General features: G+C 43.9%; 1 protein-coding gene and 1 long non-coding RNA gene across 2 annotated transcripts in view; both read right to left on the bottom strand.

The window, feature by feature from the left end:
• Positions 1-18,532, bottom strand: part of LOC117503844 (CUB and sushi domain-containing protein 1-like) — a 2,069,078-nt gene that overhangs the window by 155,751 nt on the left and 1,894,795 nt on the right. The window lies entirely within an intron of this gene.
• Positions 82-18,044, bottom strand: LOC117526572. Its single transcript, XR_004565329.1, has 3 exons — positions 17,901-18,044; positions 7,216-7,222; positions 82-92 (listed from the first exon to the last, which is right to left on the bottom strand). It is a non-coding gene; the product is annotated as an uncharacterized LOC117526572 (long non-coding RNA).

Below are 18,532 nucleotides of genomic sequence, written 5' to 3'. Positions count from 1 at the left end.
AGTACACCAAAGATCATGGGAAGCCAACACGGGATGCTCTGAGGTTGTCAAAAGTGAAAATACACCTATTAAACAAACTCATATCACACTTACTTGACAATCGAAACGTATAACAAAGATCATTTTCCACAGCTGCACGAAAGAGAACAGGGATGTACAACCCCAATTCCAGTGAAGTTGGGGCATTGTGTGAAATGTAAATAAAAGAGAATACAATGATTTGCAAATCCTCTTCAACATATATTCAATTGAATACACCACAAAGACAAGATATTTAATGTTCAAACTTCTGACTTTTTTGTTTTTGTGCAAATATTTTCTCATTTTGAAATGGATACCTGCAACACGTTTCAAAAAAGCTGGGACAGGGGCAACAAAAGACTGGGAAAGTTGATGAATGCTCAAAGAACACCTGTTTAAAACATTCCACAGGTGAACAGGTTAATTGGAAACAGGGTCATGGTCAATCACGAATGTCATGATTGTGAATAAAAGGAGCATCCCCAAAAGGCTCAGCTGTTCACAAGGAAAGATGGGGCGAGGATCACCACTTTGTGAACAACTGCGTGAATAAATAGTCCAACAGTTTAAGAACAATGTTTCTCAACGTTCAATTGCAATGAATTTAGAGATTCCATCATCTACAGTCCATAATATAATCAGAAGATTCAGAGAATCTGGAGAACTTTCTAGACGTAAGCAGCAAGGCCGAAAACCAACACTGAATGCCCGTGACCTTCGATCCCTCAGGCAGCACTGCATTGAAAACCGACATCATTGTGTAAAGGATCTTACCGTGTGGGCTCAGGAACACTTCAGAAACCCATTGTCAGTTAACACACTTTGTCGCTACATCTACAAGTGCAAGTTAAAGCTCTATCATGCAAAGTGAAAGCCATACAGTAGTGTTCAGAATAATAGTAGTGCTATGTGAATAAAAAGATTAATCCAGGTTTTGAGTATATTTCTTATTGTTACATGGGAAACAAGGTACCAGTAGATTCAGTAGATTCTCACAAATCCAACAAGACCAAGCATTCATGATATGCACACTCTTAAGGCTATGAAATTGGGCTAGTATTAAAAAAAAGTAGAAAAGGGGTGTTCACAATAATAGTAACATCTACTGTTGATGCTATAAACTCAAAACTATTATGTTCAAATTGCTTTTTTAGCAATCCTGTGAATCACTAAACTAGTATTTAGTTGTATAACCACAGTTTTTCATGATTTCTTCACATCTGTGAGGCATTAATTTTGTTGGTTTGGAACCAAGATTTTGCTTGTTTACTAGTGTGCTTGGGGTCAATGTCTTGTTGAAACACCCATTTCAAGGGCATGTCCTCTTCAGCATAAGGCAACATGACCTCTTCAAGTATTCTGACATATCCAAAATGATCCATGATACCTGGTATGCGATATATAGGCCCAATACCATAGTAGGAGAAACATGCCCATATCATGATGCTTGCACCACCATGCTTCACTGTCTTCACTGTGAACTGTGGCTTGAATTCAGAGTTTGGGGATCGTCTCACAAACTGTCTGCGGCCCTTGGACCCAAAAAGAACAATTTTACTCTCATCAGTTCACAAAATATTCCTCCATTTCTCTTTAGGCCAGTTGATGTGTTCTTTGGCAAATTGTAACCTCTTCTGCATATGTCTTTGATTTAACAGAGGGACTTTGCGGGGGATTCTTGCAAATAAATTAGCTTCAAACAGGCGTCTTCTAACTGTCACAGCACTTACAGGTAACTCCAGACTGTCTTTGATCATCCTGGAGCTGATCAATGGGTGAGCCTTTGCTATTCTGGTTATTCTTCTATCCATTTTGATGGTTGTTTTCCATTTTCTTCCACGCGTCTCTGTTTTTTTTTTGTCCATTTTAAAGGATTGGAGATCATTGTAGATGAACAGCCTATAATTTTTGCACCTGCGTATAAGTTTTCCCCTCTCCAATCAACTTTTTAATCAAACTACGCTGTTCTTATGAACAATGTCTTGAACGTCCCATTTTCCTCAGGCCTTGTTTCCCATGTAACAATAAGAAATATACTCAAAACCTGGATTAATCTTTTTAGTCACATAGCACTACTATTATTCTGAACACTACTGTACATCAACAACATCCAGAAATGCCACCACCTTCTCTGGGCCTGAGCTCATTTGAAATGGACAGACATAAAGTGGAAAAGTGTGCTGTGGTCTGATGAGTCCACATTTCAAATTGTGTTTGGAAATCAAACTGAAAAAGACCATCCAGACTGTTACCAGCACAAAGTTCAAAAGCCAGCATCTGTTATGGTATGGGGTGTGTTAGTGCCCATGGTATGGGCAACTTACACATCTGTGATGGCACCATCATTGCTGAAAGGTACATCCAGGTTTTGGAGCAACACATGCTGCCATCCAAGCAACGTCTTTTTCAGGGACGTCCCTGCTTATACCAGCAAGACATTGCCAAGCCACATTCTGCACGTTACAACAGCATGGCTTCGTAGTAAAAGAGTGCGGGTACTAGACTGGCCTGCCTGCAGTCCAGACCTGTCACCCATTGAAAATGTGTGGTGCATTATGAAGTGTAAAATACAACAATGGAGATCCCAGACTATTGAACAACTGAAGTTGTACATCAAGCAAGAATGGGAAAGAATTCCACTGACAAAGCTTCAACAATTCGTGTCCTCAGTTCCCAAATGTTTATTGAGTGTTGTCAGAACGAAAGGTGATGTAACACAGTGGTAGATATACCACCATCCCAGTTTTTTTTTTTTTTTTAAAGTGTTGCAGGCATCCATTTCAAAATGAGCAAATATTTGCACAAAAACAATAAAGTTTATCAGTTTGAACATGATATATCTTGTCTTTGTGGTGTAATCAATTGAATATAGGTTGAAAAGGATTTGCAAATCATGTATTCTGTTTTTATTTACATTTTACACATCCCAGATTCATTGGAATTGGGGTTGTAAGTTGTAGCTTTCTTTAAAAATATCCACGCATTGGAATGCATCATATCTACAGTGTCACGGAAATGAAAATAATCCTTCAGAATGGAGTGGTACATTCAGATCTCATTTGGAGAGGAATCCAGCAAACAACCCAATATCAATGTAATATTAATGTGAACACTAATTTGACATTGTCAATCAGGTCTGTTCAGCTGAAGGCTAGAATAATTACAATATCACTTGAGTCATTGGAAACAAACACAAAGTATGTCCTTGCTGTAGAAGGACAGTCTATAACCTTGTCGGATTGAAATCAGCACTTGATGGGAAAAATACCACGGTGATTCCTCATTCACTTTTTGTAGTATCTTTTCATTTCATTTTCATTTATTTATATAGCGCAAAATCACAACAAAGCTGCCTCAAGGCACTTGACACAAGTAACGTCAAACCTTACCAAACCCACCAACCCACTTTTGCAGTAACTGCAAAAGTGCTACTGAGCAAAGTATTGAGTTTATATTTGCCTGTTTGTGGAAAACTATGTTCTCTGCAAAGAAATGCATACTACAGTTTTTCATAAGATGGACAACAGTCCCGAACAATTGAAAATAAAAATCAGCATCCTTCAAACAGCAGAGATTTGGCACTCAGTATCAGTCAGTGCATCTGCCCAAAGTCCTTCCCCACAAATTCTCAGTATTATGTGCCTCTGATGTTGTGCCATCCTGTATTTACTTTCACAGCTGCTTTACTGTACCATGCAGTAGATGGTGTGAATGTATCATTCTCACAGTTAGATTTGAGTCTCGCTCTTGTTCCTGTGGCTCAAACACTGTGATAGCGAGCCAAAAGCTGGCGCTTTTTTTCTTCTTCTACATTTCTGGGGTGTTAGGAAAACAACACGTTCAGGAATGGTCAGACAAATGATTTCAAACTGGATGGGGGGTGATGGCATGACTGGACGAAAGTCATGAGCAATCAATCTCCCATTGCTGGTGCAGCACATTAGCGGAACAGGCAGGAATTATCAACCAACCACACCACATTTCACTAATAAGATCATGACAGCTGACAGCCTTTAACAATCAAACACCCACTGATGATTAGTTAGAGCCTATAAAAGCTCTGGCCAAGGGTGTCTGTATGTGTAGCACATCATGCAAGACTGAGCGTGCTGTGCAAATTTGTGTGCTGTGGGTATGTAGTGTGTCTACAATGTGTGTTTGTGTTTGTCTGTGCCGGGACGTGTGCAGGGATCTCTTTGGTTGTTGCAGTGTCTCAATGATAGATGTCTCATTCTTTCTGAAGCAGCTTTTAACCACTATTAGCTTAATGAAAAACAACTGTAGATGAGCATAAATAATCAGTGTTACACAAACCTTAAAAATGCAATGTGTGTGACTAGAGCAACAGTTTTGGAAGTAAGCAAATCAATACATATAATCAAATCAAGACTCAGATGAATTAGGATTTAAGTTCTTAATTGTCAAATGCTGTTATGTTCTCAAAAGTTGAAAAATTAAGTCAGAGAGGAGCATGATATCCCTCTTAATATGAATGCAGTGTACGTGTTTTGTCTCTGAAGCCACTGTCACACATGCACACTAATCATGGACTATACCAGCACTTGCTGGAGACAGCAGGACATAAAATACACACAAATCAAGATGCACAAAATGTTGTCACGGCTATTGTCCTCTTCAGAATTGCATGCTGATCAAGAGACTTAAGAGGTGGGTGAGCATATCTAGGTCAGTCCTGGAGTGGTTGTTATTCTACCTCTCTCACAGGAGTTTCTCAATTGCTGCTCCAATGTGTCCTCTTTGTCTATTCTCTCCTATGTCACACACAAAGGTTCTGCCCTGGCACCTAAATTTAACCTACTTTTACTGGAGAAGTTACCGGTTAGACACAAATGCACAGTAAATTCCTCAGGGTTAATTCAACCCATGCAGTGCTAAAATTGGCACAATTGCTGATGTTATATAATTTTTACTGATTCTAAGTTAAAAGTACACCTTTAGTATTGTTAAAACTATGAACTGTATAACAGTGTTAATTATTAACATGGATTGTTAAAGTGGATTTTAAGATTGGATTGAAGGCTACAGTGACATCACTACCTTTATTTTTCCACCTTTTGATACAACTGTACTTGTAACTGTGGTGTTAAATTTATATAGCGCTTTTCCATCTGCATCAGATGCTCAAATGCTTTACAAATATGCCTCACATTCACACAAACACACACACACACACACACACACACACACACACACACACACACACACTGATGTCAGGGTGCTGCCATGCAAGGCGCTCACTGCACACTGGGAGCAGCTCGGGGATTTAGAACCTTGCCCAAGGGCCCTTAGTGATTTTCTTGTCAGGCTGGGATTTGAACCAAGGATCCTCTGGTCTGAAACCCAATGCTTAACCACTAGACCATCACCTCCCCGTGTGTTCAAGTGGCAGTGCATCCCACAGTTTGGAAGCCACAACCACAAATGTACAATCTCCTTTGGTTTTCAACCTTGACCCTGGGACAACCAACAAATTCTGGCCCGAGGACCTCAGTGACCTGCTTGATATATAAGGGTACAAACGTTCACTGATGTAGATAGACATTTGACCATGCAGAGCTGTAAAAGTCATAACCAAAATTTTAAACTGCAGTCTAAAGTCTGAATAAGGAGCCAATGCAAAGATGGAAAAATGGTGGGTGTTACGTGAGACCTCTTAGATGACCTTGTAAGAAAGCCTTGCAGCAGCATTCTGGACCATTTGTAAGCAATCCAGAGAAGACTAGTTGAGGTTGGGGAACGGTGAATTACAATAGTCAAGACATGATGAAATAAAACTATGAATGATCATTTCCAACTCAGCTTGAGATACAAAATTGAGAGCCTGTTCAAATGTAACACCCAGATTTCTGACTGCTGAGTGAACAGAAGAGGACAGAGAGCCAAGGTTCATAGTCACTGAGGGAACAAACAAGAACTTCAGTTTTTGCTCTATTAAGCAACAGATTGTTAGCAGCTATCCAGTTTTATGACATTCACTCTTTTTGGCAGAACAGATACCTTAGTATCAATTTGAGGAATAAATGAGATGTACAGCTCAATATAATCTGCATAACAGTGACATGAGACATCATCAAAAGAACTCAAGGTGTGTCTAACTGGGAGAAAATACAATGCATATACAACAGGTCCCAGAATGGAACACTGGTGCACACCACAGGACAGAATGGCAGAAGAGGATGTATATTTAGCTGCAGCAACTGAGAAACTCCTGTTAGAGAGATACGATGAAAACCAATATAGGGCTCACCCAAAGATGCCCACCCATGTCCTTAGTCTCTCTCAGTTAAAACATCATGATCAACTGTGTCAAAAGCCACAGACAGATCCAAAAAGACCAGAAATGAGTATTCACACGCATCTCTGCACATTAAAATATCATTTGAAACTCAAAGAGTTGTTTCAGTAGCGTGCAAGTGATGGAACCTGCAACCCCAATTCCAATGAAGTTGGGACATTGTGTAAAATGTAAATAAAAAGAATACAATGATTTGCAAGTCTTCCTCAACCTATATTCAATTGAATACACCACAGAGACAAGATTCTTAATGTTCAAACTGATAAACTTTGTTTTTGTGCAAATATTTGCTCATTTTGAAATGGATGCCTGCAACACGTTTCTAAAAACACTCAATAAGCGTTGGGAACTGAGGACACTAACTGTTGAAGGTTTGTAGGTGGAATTATTTCCCATTCTTGCTTGATGTACGACTTCAGTTATTCAACAGTCCGGGGTCTCCATTGTTGTATTTTGTGTTTCATAATGCACCACACATTTTCAGTGGGTGACAGGTCTGGACTGCAGGCAGGCCAGTCGAGTACCCGCACTCTTTTACTACGAAACCACGCTGTTGTAACACGTGCAGAATGTGGCTTGGCATTGTCTTGCTGAAATAAGCAGGGGCGTCCCTGAAAAAGACGTTGCTTGGATGACAGCATGTGTTGCTCCAAAACCTGGATGTACCTTTCAGCAATGATGGTGCCATCACAGATGTGTAAGTTGCCCATGCCATGGGCACTAACACACCCCATACCATCACAGATGCTGGCTTTTGAACTTTGTGCTGGTAACAGTCTGGATGGTCTTTTTCCACTTTTGTCCGGAGGACACAATGTCCATGATTTCCAAAAACAATTTGAAATGTGGACTCATCAGACCACAGCACACTTTTCCACTTTATGTCTGTCCATTTCAAATGAGCTCAGGCCCAGAGAAGGCGGCGGCATTTCTGGATGTTGTTGATGTACAGTAGTGTTCAGAATAATAGTAGTGCTATGTGACTAAAAGGATGAATCCAGGTTTTGAGTATATTTCTTATTGTTAATGGGAAACAAGGCCTGAGGAAAATGGGACGTTCAAGACATTGTTCAGAAGAACAGCTTAGTTTGATTAAAAAGTTGATTGGACAGACTGACGTCTGTCCATTTCAAATGAGCTCGGGCCTCAAGAAGGTGGCAGCATTTCTGGATGTTGTTGATGTATGGCTTTCGCTTTGCATGGTAAATGGTAAATGGACTGCATTTATATAGCGCTTTTCCATCTGCATCAGATGCTCAAAGCACTTTACAATTATGCCTCACATTCACCCCGATGTCAGGGTAGAGTTTTAACTTGCACTTGTAGATGTAGCGACGAAGTGTGTTAACTGACAATGGTTTTCTGAAGTGTTCCTGAGCCCACACGGTAAGATCCTTTACACAATGATGTCGGTTTTTAATGCAGTGCAGCCTAAGGGATCGAAGGTCATGGGCATTCAATGTTGGTTTTCGGCCTTGCCGCTTACGTGTAGAAAGTTGTCCAGATTTTCTGAATCTTCTGAAAATCTTGAGAACTTTCTTAATCTTCTGAAAATTTTCTGAATCTTCTGAAAATTGAATAGAATCCCTAAATTCCTTGTAATTGAATGTTGAGAACCATTGTTCTTAAACTGTTGGACTATTTTTTCATGCAGTTGTTCTGAAAGTGGTGATCCTCGCCCCATCTTTGCTTGTGAATGGCTGAGACTTTTGGGGATGCTCCTTTTATACCCAATCATGAGTGTCTTCAGTTCCCAAATGCTGTTAGAAGGAAAGGTGAAGTAACACAGTGGTAAACATACCACTGTCCCAGCTTTTTTAAAATGTGTTGCAGGCATCCATTTCAAAATGAGCAAATATTTGCACAAAAACAATAAAGTGTATCAGTTTGAACATTAAATATCTTGTCTTTGTGGTGTATTCAATTCAGTATCGGTTGAAGAGGATTTGAAAATCATCGTATTCTGTTTTTATTTACATTTTACACAATGTCCCAACTTCATGTGAATTGTGGTTGTAGATTGAAATTTGTCAAGAATATTGTGCTCAGCTAAAAACTTGTTAAGCTGTTTGGCCACCACTTTTTCTAAAATTTTGGAGATAAAAAGCAGTTTTGAAATCGGTGTAAAAGAAGGGTCAACATTAGGCTTTTTTTTAAACGTAAGTGAATAACACCCTGTTTAAAACACTGAGGGACACAGCCAGAAATCGTTGATCTGTTGATTATTGAAAAAACACATGGGCCAATGGTGACGATATCAAATGGGCAAGGAGTCATTCTCTCAATCAGACTGTTGAGCTCTTTCAGTAACCAGGGCTGTGAAATGAAAATTGTGAAATCCGAGGAAAATTCGCAGGGGGTCTGCCTCCCCCCCGAGGAGCCGGGGTCTTTGTGGGGCCCCAGAAACCAAATTAAATTTTCATCTACTGATACATTTTCAACATCTCCTGGAAGAACAAATCTAAAAAAAAATTAGTGTATATTTAAATGATCCTAGATTCAACCTTTTATTTGACCTGTCAATGATGATGTTGAAATAACAGAATATGACGTGGAAGTAGGACCTGGTATGATTTTCCTTTTAATTGTAAACCAAATTATGCATTAACTCAACAATTAAACTACATGAAATTCATGAAGACTGAAAAGACTGTTAAAGTATTTCAAAAACCACAGCTAAAGCTTGTAGAATATTTTAAAAATCAGGGTAAAATATCAATAAAATACCTTATAATAAAAAGCCACACATTCTTGTGTAAATTCCTGTAAATCCACTCAAAGCCACAATGTCTTTTTTCCCATGAAAAAAGTCTACATTAATAAAAAATAATTTACATTGTTGCGTAAATTCATGTAGCCTAAATTCATTCGAAGCCACAATTCAATGAAAGTCTAGACTAATGAAAGGGAAAAAAAGGCACATAATCTTTTTCTGAAATTCTGTTTGAACAGCACAATGTTTATTTTCCAGAGAGAGAAAAAATTCTTACCAGTTCGTTTTTCCCATTTATCTTTCAGGTGTGTTCATGAAGCCAGCAACAATTCCACACATTCTTTCCTTATCAGACTTTTTCAAACCGTCTTTCTCGCCATCTTCTCTCTGTCTGATGTCACTCCGTGACACAGACATGCTGCAAAGTTCTTCTTTTAAAAACTTGAAAGTGTTGTGTGGGCCGCCAGAAGAGGAGGTACTGCTGGCCCACCACCAGAGGGCGCCCTGCCTGAAGTGCGGGCTTCAGGCACGAGAGGGCGCTGCCGCCACGGACACAGCCGGGGGTGACAGCTGTCACTCATTATCTCCTGACAGCTGTCACCCATCCATACTTCATCATCTCACTCCATAAAACCCGGACGTCATCTCCACCTCATTGCCGAGATATCGTCGACCCGTTAAGGTAACGTTCTCAGCCTTGATCTGTGTCACATTGACTTTGTTTAGTGAACTCATTTTTGCAGCTGTTTTCCTGCGGCGTGTTTATCTGGAGATTGGCGTGACCTGCGACAGCTTCACTTACTACCCCACCAGATAAGTGTTGAGACAGGAGCTGCACGAGTGTATGTTAGAGGTGGAGGTGGACTCTCCATCGTTGTTGTTACTGGGTGTGCACACACCCATATCTTATTGTCTCTGCTCCTTGCCAGCAGTACCAGATCTGACCTTCGAACCACCTGGGGACTCGGGACTTGGCGGCTCCAGTATTCTCCGGGTTCGGTGGCGGAGGAAATCGTGTGGTTCCGGTTCATCTCAGGAGAGACGTCTTCTATCCTCGAGCCTGCCCACACGTCACCCTTGTGATTGACTGTTTGCAAAATTTCACATTCCTCTGTGTTGTGGTTCATTCACAACAGTAAAGTGTTCATATTTGACTCTTTCATTGTCCGTTCATTTACGCCCCCTGTTGTGGGTCCGTGTCACTACACTTTCACAACAGGATATCTCGGCCAGCGTCATGGATCCCGAGGGGCGTCACCCATCTGTTGGACAGCCAATGGAAGAGCAGGGTACACGGGCTTCTGCAGGAGGCGTGCTCGGTGAGTTGCAGCAAATCCTCACTGCCTTTACCGCTCGGCTGGATTTGATGACCGAGCAAAACGTCATCCTTAATCGCAGGATGGAGGCTCTCACCGCACAGGTGGAAGCGCGCGATCAGGGCGCTTCTGCGGCTCCTCCTCCTGCCGACCCGGTGCCGGATATAAACGTTCCACTGGTTGTTCAACGAACCCCCCCACCATCCCCTGAAGCATACATAAGTCCCCCAGAGCCATACGGGGGTTGTGTGGAGATGTGCGCAGACTTTCAGATGCAGTGTTCGCTCATCTTTGCACAATGGCCCGTAATGTACGCATCTGACGCCAGCAGGGTGGCTTATGTAATTAACTTGCTTGGTGGTGAGGCACGCGCTTGGGCTACAGCGCTTTGGGAGCAAAACTCACGGCTCCTTACCACTTATACTGGGCTTGTGAGGGAGTTCAGAACAGTGTTTGATCACCCTAACAGAGGAGAGACTGCTTCAACAGTGCTGCTGTCAATGCGACAGGGGAGCCGGAGCGCAGCTGAATATGCAGTCGACTTCCGCATCGCGGCTGCGAGGTCCGGCTGGAATAACGTTGTGCTCCGCGCCGCCTTCATAAACAGACTGTCGTCGGTCCTGAAGGAGCACCTGGTAGCTAAGGAAGAACGGCGGGATTTAGATGGGCTTATTGATCTCGTTATACGGTTAGACAATCGGTTGGAGGAACGCCGTCGGGAGCGAGACGAAGGACGTGGCCAGGCATGCGCCGTCCCTCTCCCTTCCGGGTTCGAAAAGGTTCCGCCCTCCCCACGCTCCACAGCCTCAACGCTCCGTGTGGCTACAGCTCCCCCTGCTGATGAAGCTATGGACACGAGCAGGGCCACATTTAGACCACCTATCAGACAGCGGAGGCTGGCCCGCGGGGAGTGCTTTATCTGCGGTTCAAATGAGCACATGCAGAGAGACTGCCCCAAGCGGTTAAAACACCAAAGCCTGCCCCTAGAAACTGGGCTAAGGGTGGGTCAAGACATGCACGTGGGACATACACATATTTCCACACGACTCCCAGTTACAATCCTAAGTGGGGATTTAACCCTTCAAGCCCCAGCACTGGTGGACACGGGGTCAGAAGGGAATCTGCTGGACAGCAGATGGGCAACGGAGGTAGGGCTCCCTCTGGTGGCGCTCCCTTCGCCATTGCAGGTGCGGGCACTAGATGGCACCCTTCTCCCTTTAATCACACACAAGACACAACCAGTAACTCTGGTGGTGTCTGGAAATCATCGGGAGGAGATCGAGTTTTTTGTGACTCCTTCTACCTCCCGTGTGATTTTGGGCTTCCCGTGGATGTTGAAACACAATCCCCGGATTGATTGGCCGTCTGGGGTGGTGGTTCAGTGGAGCGAAACCTGCCATCGGGTGTGTTTAGGATCCTCGGTTCCTCCCGGTTTACATGCTAAGGAGGAGGTCAAAGTCCCTCCCAATCTGACGGTGGTGCCGGTTGAGTACCACGATCTTGCTGACATCTTCAGCAAGGATCTGGCACTCACCCTTCCCCCGCACCATCCATACGATTGTGCCATTGATTTGATTCCAGGCGTTGAGTTCCCGTCCAGCAGGTTGTACAACCTCTCACGACCTGAGCGCGAATCAATGGAGACCTACATCCGCGACTCATTAGCTGCTGGGCTGATCCGGAATTCCACCTCCCCGATGGGTGCAGGTTTCTTTTTTGTGGGCAAGAAAGATGGCGGACTCCATCCATGCATTGATTACAGGGGGCTGAATGAGATTACGGTTCGCAACCGATACCCGTTGCCGTTGTTAGATTCCGTGTTCACCCCCCTGCATGGAGCCAAAATCTTCACTAAGCTGGATCTTAGGAATGCGTATCACCTGGTTCGGATCCGGAAGGGAGACGAGTGGAAGATGGCATTTAACACCCCCTTAGGTCACTTTGAGTACCTGGTCATGCCGTTCGGCCTCACCAACGCCCCCGCGACGTTCCAAGCCTTGGTTAACGACGTCTTGCGGGACTTCCTGCACCGATTCGTCTTCGTATATCTGGACGATATACTCATCTTTTCTCCGGATCCTGAGACTCATGTCCAGCATGTACGTCAGGTCCTGCAATGGTTGTTGGAGAACCGGCTGTTTGTGAAGGGCAAGAAGTACGAGTTTCACCGCACTTCTTTGTCCTTCCTGGGGTTTATCATCTCCTCTAACTCTGTCGCCCCTGATCCGGCCAAGGTTGCGGTGGTGAGAGATTGGCCCCAACCAACAAGCCGTAGGAAGCTGCAACAGTTCCTCGGCTTCGCAAATTTCTATAGGAGGTTCATTAAGGGCTACAGTCAGGTAGTTAGCCCCCTGACAGCCCTGACCTCTCAAAAAGTCCCCTTCACCTGGTCGGATCGGTGCGAAGCCGCGTTCAAGGAGTTGAAATGACGGTTCTCTACTGCGCCAGTTTTGGTGCAGCTCGACCCTAGCCGCCAGTTTGTGGTTGAAGTGGACGCCTCTGACTCAGGGATAGGAGCCGTGCTATCCCAGAGCGGACAGACCGATAAGGTTCTTCACCCGTGTGCCTACTTTTCTCGCAGGTTGACCCCGGCTGAACGGAACTATGACGTCGGCAATTGAGAACTCCTTGCGGTGAAAGAGGCTCTTGAGGAGTGGAGACACCTGTTGGAGGGAGCGTCTGTGCTATTCACGGTTTTCACTGACCATCGGAACCTGGAGTATATCAGGACCACCAAGCGGCTGAACCCCAGGCAAGCCTGCTGGTCACTGTTCTTCGGGCGTTTTGACTTCCGGATCACCTATCGCCCCGGGACCAAGAACCAGAGATCGGATGCCTTGTCCCGGGTACACGAAGACGAAGTCAAAACTGCACTGCGGATCCACCCTGTATTCCACGTCTCCAGGATCAAACCACACCACACCTCACCCCTCTGTGCTCCTGGTCCGGCGCCGCCTCCTGCCCGGATCATTGATGGGGAGCCGGCCTGGACAGTGCGCCGGCTCCTGGACGTCCGTCGAATGGGCCGGGGGTTCCAATATCTGGTGGACTGGGAGGGGTATGGACCCGAAGAACGCTCCTGGGTGAAGAGGAGCTTCATCCTGGATCCGGCCCTCCTGGCCGATTTCTATCGCCGACACCCCGATAAACCTGGTCGGGCGCCAGGAGGCGTCCGTTGAGGGGGGGTCCTGTTGTGTGGGTCGCCAGAAGAGGAGGTACTGCTGGCCCACCACCAGAGGGTGCCCTGCCTGAAGTGTGGGCTTCAGGCACGAGAGGGCGCTGCCGCCACGGACACAGCCGGGGGTGACAGCTGTCACTCATTATCTCCTGACAGCTGTCACCCATCCATACTTCATCATCTCACTCCATAAAACCCGGACGTCATCTCCACCTCATTGCCGAGATATCGTCGACCCGTTAAGGTAACGTTCTCAGCCTTGATCTGTGTCACATTGACTTTGTTTAGTGAACTCATTTTTGCAGCTGTTTTCCTGCGGCGTGTTTATCTGGAGATTGGCGTGACTGGCGACAGCTTCGCTTACTACCCCACCAGATAAGTGTTGAGACAGGAGCTGCACGAGTGTGTGTTAGAGGTGGAGGTGGACTCTCCATCGTTGTTGTTACTGGGTGTGCACACACCCATATCTTATTGTCTCTGCTCCTTGCCAGCAGTACCAGATCCGACCTTCGAAGACGGTGGCAACCTGGGGACTCGGGACTTGGCGGCTCCAGTATTCTCCGGGTTCGGTGGCGGAGGAAATCGTGTGGTTCTGGTTTATCTCAGGACAGACGTCTTCTATCCTCAAGCCTGCCCACACGTCACCCTTGTGATTGACTGTTTGCAAAATTTCACATTCCTCTGTGTTGTGGTTGTGCTCATTCACAACAGTAAAGTGTTCATATTCGACTCTTTCATTGTCCGTTCATTTACACCCGCTGTTGTGGGTCCGTGTCACTACACTTTCACAACAGAAAGTTCTAAAAGTTTGTGATGCCCACATGCTACTTTTAGCTAAGCCACACAGCGTCACCGCAGCAACCAACCAGTCCCGCTTTTACGACAGCTGTCATAACAGCCAGGCTTTGAGTGGCGTTTAATCTCCTCGAAACTCCGTGGATCCTAGGAAACTAATTTGTATCTGTAACACACAGATCAGTGTCCGCGGATTTATAAAACTTGCATGATATCGTAAAAAAAGAACGCTTTGCGATAAGCATTTTAAAAACTCAGTAACGATCACGATTAAAGAGTACAACACTAACACCCCCGCGCCCCTCCCCATGATGAAATTCGCAGAATCCCGCGGATCCGTGGAGTTTTCACAGCCCTGAATAACATTGGTGTCAAGCTGTCCAGTACTGATGGCCCGGGTGAGACATGGGACAAGAGGGGGAAGTGAGGGGTTGATGTTTGTCCTGATATCATGGTTTTTAGGTCTGTCTGGAGAATCCCTGGTTGGTATTGGTTCTGTCTGGAGAAACCCTGGTTGGTATTAGGTCTGTCTGGACAATCCCTGGTTGGTACTGGTTCTGTCTGGAGAAACCCTGGTTGGTATTAGGTCTGTCTGGAGAATCCCTGGTTGGTATTGGGTCTGTCTGGAGAAACCCTTGTTGGCATTAGGTCTGTCTAGAGAATCCTTGGTTGGTATTAGGTCTGTCTGGAGAAACCCTGGTTGGTATTAGGTCTGTCTGGAGAATCCCTGGTTGGTATTAGGTCTGTCTGGAGAATCCCTGGTTGTTAGTGGGTCTGTCTGGAGAAACCCTGGTTGCCATTGGATTGACTGTGTGAAATGAATTGCTATTTTGGATGATTTAGATAAGATGTATGACTTGCTTTGTGACAGAACACCAGCTTTTACATTATAGCAATGAAATGCAGGTTAAAATTACAAACAGAACTAAATTAGATTTGTAGAAAGTTGAATCAACACTGATATGACCAACTCTGTATACAGTGTGTTACCTCAGGCATACTTGACTGTTTTATTAAACACTGGGGAAAACAGCAAAAGGTTCCCTTGAACATAAACTGAAGAAGGACTGAAACAATTTACTGACCATAACTCCTATTCTACATGATGTATAACTCTCTAAGGAGCTTTTCTTCAAGAGACAAAAAATGCTTGTGACAGATTAATCAGCAGCCGCAGAAGGCAGAAGGATCAAACCCCCTGCTTCACTCTGAATTAATCATTAACCAAAAACTTGGCTGTTGGCACCACTGTCCTCTACTTGGGCAGAAGTCAAGTTTATTCAAAGAACATTCCCATGTCAGGGGATCTGGAATTGGTCAGATGTACAAAGAGGCTCAAGGGTTCTGTGCTTGAACTACACATTCTCACTCCCACCTCATCATATTTTGATGTTTGGTCAGTACCTGTTATATGCAATGAGTTGGGCACTCTCTTTGTGGCAACATATGATGCACAGGGTAACATGTTAACATACAGGAGTCTCATTTTTCTCTGATAACATTCAAAAGTATTGGTTTGACTCCTGTATCATCCCTTGACACAGCAGGAAACATTTATCTACGTTTGGGCTATGGTTAGGGTTCAGGTTAACATTTCCCTATGACTCATGAAATGACAAAAATGGGGCAACACAACTTGTTACATACTGAGAAGGGTTTGCATTAAAATGTGACAGGTTTGGTGCGAGAATGTGTTGGTTTCGAATGAAAGCTCTTTAATTCATGAGTGTTATCTGAACAGAACTTAATGTGAAATCAGTCGCTGACTGTGAAAAAGCAAGTTATAATAAAAATTGGATATATCAAAGCTGCAGTGAAGCTGGCTTTATGTTTTCAGAAGATGACAGACAGTTATCTGTGGATATAGCGGTTTTTGCTATAAAATTATACACAGAAAGGAATTAACCGCAAAATACCCAGCCCAGTCTCACGTGTTTTTTTTTTTGTTGTTTTTTGTGTGTGTGCTCTGTCACAAACTGAGTCAAATTTTTGTGACTGGGTTTTTTGAATGCACTATTACTAACCCTACCCCGAACCTTAACCCTTCCCCCAACTCTAACCATTACCACCCAACAACCCCCCCCCCCCCCCCCCACCCTCCGCTTCAGTTTTAATTTCGTGCAGCCATCACGGAATGAATTGCAATGAATTTGTGCTGCCGTGATTAAAATGAGACGCTTTTTGTCACAATATCACAAACCAATAGATTATTGTATATTTCGTGCTGCTGAATCACGACTTGCCGTGAGACCAGGTTGAAATACCACATGCATATATTACAGAAAGTGATATTACGCTGCCCCCAACCCCCCAATTAAATCATTGTACATCTGAAGTTGTTCAGCAAGGTATATTTTAAATTCACTTTCACAGTGATGTTACAACTCACTTTTCTTTCACCTAATGGCTCAATTTATCATTAGGGCATGACACATATATCTGAGTGTCTATTATTCCGCATAACAAACATTGCTGGGAATAGCGTAGGCACTATAGTTTAGGATTTCAGAGTCTGTACAGCACTATGGGGACGCTCTTTAATTTCCCAAGCCCCATAAATTTAAGGAGTGTCTCTCGGAGTGTGCCATGTTTGTGTGTCTGTCTTTATAGTTTATGGGCCTTCCACGGGGGTTTGCATTTGTGTCTTGATAGGCAGGTGGGTGGAGAAATGTATTTATCTATCTTTAAATCCACGATGTACCTTAAAAATAATTCTGTTGTCTATGCGTTTCTCACTGCTTTTTAATGTCAAGTTTACATGTAATGACACATAAATGAATCGGCCTTTGCCTTACATGGAAAACTGTACGATGCTTTCAAAGTTAAGTCCAGCTCAGTCAATCAGGTGTGACACAGAGATAAAAACACACACAGCGTTCTTGCTGCTATGGCCATTTTATATGGCAAACTTCATGTTCCCACACAGATGGGTTCCTAAAGAAACGAAATCAAAAGTGTGGCACACTGCCATGAACACTGCCGTCTACTGCCAGTAGACGGCAGTGTTCATGGCAGTGTGAGCAGTCACACATTCACTAAAAGTGATGAATCACTTAACAAACAGAAGTTTGTTTTCAAATTTACTTTTTTTTTACAAATGAAAAAAAAGACATATTTACAAATATATCTTTATTTGTAAAACCCACCACACGTTTCAGTAACTGTGGGTTATACTGACTAGCCAGCCACTGACGTCAGGAAACTAATGTACCAATAATGCAATGTGGTATGTGTGTCTAAACACTAAAAGCTTCAAAATTAGTGCATTACTTTAAAACTACAACATTTCACTTCGTAAAGTGACAGATGTGATGTTAATTTCAATAACCTGTCCAGAATTTGTTTGTTTAAAATTATAAGCATAAGTCAAAACTGTCTGCTTGTACAAGACTCCAGTGAAATGACCAGCAGGTCTGTATGATGTGAAGAGAAATTATCTTATTTTTCTTCTTCCCTCCCTCTTCCTTTCTCTCTGGTAGTCAGCTCTCCTCTGTCTGCAGAGGATAGAGCTCTACCATTCATGGTTGTCTGTCTGCTACAAAACATGTAATAGACAGGCACTAAAATCTTTGATTTCAGACTTTACAAATTTTTTAACTGTTAAGCTTTATTTCCTATGCCCACAAAAATATATTAGCAATCTAAAAGTTATTGGAACTAAATTTCTTGGAAGCTAATTGGTCCACTTATGGTTTTCAAAGTTATCTGGAAAGCTAATCCACTAATGAAAACCTTAGGGCCCTGTCCCACTGGCGTTTAGGAGGATTTGCCCATGAAATGAGGAGACAAAAGCTGAGCGACAGCAACAAAGGTAGGCGGAAATGACAAATGTCCCGGGGTGGATCAGCGAATACATGAGGAAGAAAAGCGGATATAACAGGGAACAGAAGTGAAGGCGACCGCGGAGGCGCCCCCATGAGGGGCACAGCGGCCGCGATGCACTCGCTTCATCCGTGCCCACTCTGTCCGCATGCGCGACATACCATTTGCGACCGTGATGTGGCCGTGCTGGGCACACGTCACATCTGTTTTGCACGCTGTCCCGGTCTGCCGCCAAGCCACGCCAACCCGTCGGTTGCGGATATCAGCGGATGACAGGGGATATGCAGCGCGTTGGTTGTGTATGTCCTGTGTATGTCTTCAGTATGTGTTCAGGCAGTGATGCGGATCTCATCCGCAGCAGGATTTTTGAG

Source organism: Thalassophryne amazonica, chromosome 2 (genome assembly GCF_902500255.1).
Source record: "Thalassophryne amazonica chromosome 2, fThaAma1.1, whole genome shotgun sequence".
NCBI classification, from domain to species: Eukaryota; Metazoa; Chordata; class Actinopteri; order Batrachoidiformes; family Batrachoididae; genus Thalassophryne; species Thalassophryne amazonica.
This window is presented reverse-complemented; position numbering and strand designations above follow the sequence as displayed.